Below are 2,493 nucleotides of genomic sequence, written 5' to 3'. Positions count from 1 at the left end.
GGGCCTGGAAAGATAAAGGTACTGACCAGTGGAATTGTAGTAATAGAACGGACCTTGCGAGCTCGGCTCCTGGACAACTTGCAAATATTGATCATATGGCCCTCCTGCTGGAGTGGGACTAGAAGAGGGTGGGGCACTTTGTGCAGGATGAACAACTCTGGGTGTATGTGCCGGCTGGCCACTACTTACTAGGCCGTGAGACAGACCAGCAACAATAGTCACAGCTGAAGATGCCGTAACGGCACTAACAACCGATGTTGAATACGCTACACAAACAGTCGGAACAGTTGGAACTGAAGTGACGGGTGTATTGTGAACTTGTGAAACAAAATATCCCGTAGTGGGAGTGGTGTGGTGATCCCACATGGTACTCGAAGAGGGGATCCTAGTACCCATATTATCCCTCAAATACTTATAGCGTGAGGGTACCGGAGATGTGGCCGGGATAGGAGTTTCGATACTTGACAAAACAGGTGTTTCACTCACTCTAGGAGATGTATCATCCATGTCAGAGGAAGACATTGGGCTCGAAACACCAGGAGGGGTAAAAGGAATATCGTCTTGGTAAGGCTCCCAAATGGGGTTCCAGTGAAATTTGTAAGCCTCGTCGTCTGGGGCACGAGAGTTAATCGGTTGGATACTCGGGATAACAGGGAGAGTATCACTCACAACCGGTACCTTAGGAGCAACAGAAGAAAGAGACCCTTGATCACTTGGAACGGGAGAAGGGATCGATGATTCCGCCAGGATGACAAACTTCAAAAAATCCTAGGGAAACTAACGAGAAAGGACCCTACTCAAACTAACGCAAACAAGATCTAACCGGGTAAATGTTAATTGCGGCTGAATAAATTTTAAGACGCAAGGACATAACCTGACCTTTTCATTTTTTAAGAGTCGAGAAAAGGACAAAAAGATGACTCTAGTCGCCTTCGAGTGTTTAATGAGCCTGAAGTGACAAGTGCTCAGATGGACCTTTTCTTTTAGAGAGTCCGAAAAGGAATGAAAGTGACTACTCTGGAGAGCTAGGAAAAAGGTTTACCAAACAAATCCGTAAAACTGCATATACACCTTGGAAGTCATATGAAAACCAAGGACTTTCCGTACGGCAGTCAATCTTCCTGAATGTTGTGTTCGGTGCGTTACGGCTTGTAAGGCGGCAGACACAGCTTCCTATGGATAAAGGATGATAACCTAGTGGGGTCTCCCCATATACTCGATGGTACGTGGGAGCTCAAATCCGTGCTAGACCACTGTTGCATCACGGAAGGAGGAATCACCCAACCTTAAGTGAAACAAAAGTGACTAGGTTTAACGACGTCGGAGCACGTCTCTAGCCTAGACCTCTAAATAGTGAGCGTTATGTTCCAATGCATTTTTAGGTTCATTCAGTTCATTTTAAGGTTGATCTTGTATTAGGTTTTGGTTTTTAGGCCTTGCTGTATGAAATCTCTCAAAATTGCCTAAATGCAAACTATATGCCAAAATATGTCATTCCATTCGATGAATGCTAGTTACGAGAGGGTTTGAGGGCTTTCACTCAAACGAAATGATCACAAAACAACAAATAGCTTCCCTAATGCAGCTAATGGAAATTCACAAACTTTTCTTCAAGATCACTAATCACTAATCAAAACGAAAAGCTTCTAATTCTCATTAACTAATACAAAGCAAAAGAGATTTTTCTTTGTTGATGGCAAAGTGCATTAAACAAACTTTGAGAAATGATAACAAACAAATGCGAAAAACCGGTTGACCCCAAACAATTGTGATCTGTGTTCGGGTAGTGAAAAGAAATCGAAACAATGTCAAGATTGGTTCAACAACGATCACTTAAACAACCAAGCAAAAGAAAGCAAAGAGGAAGGCTTCACCAAACCAATAGCAAGTAGTAAACGAGCCTTTGCAAACCAGTAACCAAGCAAAGCATATCCAACAAACTTGGAATAATAAAACTAGGTCACAAAGCAAAAAGGCAAGATCCGCTCAACAAGACTCACAAGAGAGTGCTTCAACCTCCAGACAGTGAAGAACAAGTCATAAACCAAGTGAGGATAGCAGGGGATAGTAAGACCAATAGGCTCAGGAGGCAGAATTGAAGAAATTCAATTCTACAGGAATCAGCACGGGTGATACACAGCAACAATGCGATGTCAGCACGGAAGTACACGCCTTACCCACGATGGTCCGATTTAGAGAACTGTCGCGATTGTTTGGTGTATTAACGCGATGATCAGGAGGTCACAGAAAGGGCTGCGCGATGACAACACGACTGTTTAATTATAAACCACGATGATGTTCAAAAACGGCCACAATCAAGCCAAAAACTCCCAAACCAAGACAATCAATCTTTAAACAAACAAGGCATCTCCCAGACCGAACCAGGAAACCAAGAAACAGAGAACTAATCCCCAAACTTTGAAAAGAGACCAAAAACAAGCTCAAGGAAAGAATGAACAAAAAAGGACAAAAGCCAGCTCCAAGCTGTTCAGT

This window comes from Pinus tabuliformis, chromosome 4_2, assembly GCF_031772625.1.
Source record: "Pinus tabuliformis cultivar Carrire ecotype Pingquan chromosome 4_2, CPIR1, whole genome shotgun sequence".
NCBI lineage: Eukaryota > Viridiplantae > Streptophyta > Pinopsida > Pinales > Pinaceae > Pinus > Pinus tabuliformis.
The sequence above is the reverse complement of the archived record's forward strand: the minus strand, read 5'-3'. Positions refer to the sequence as shown.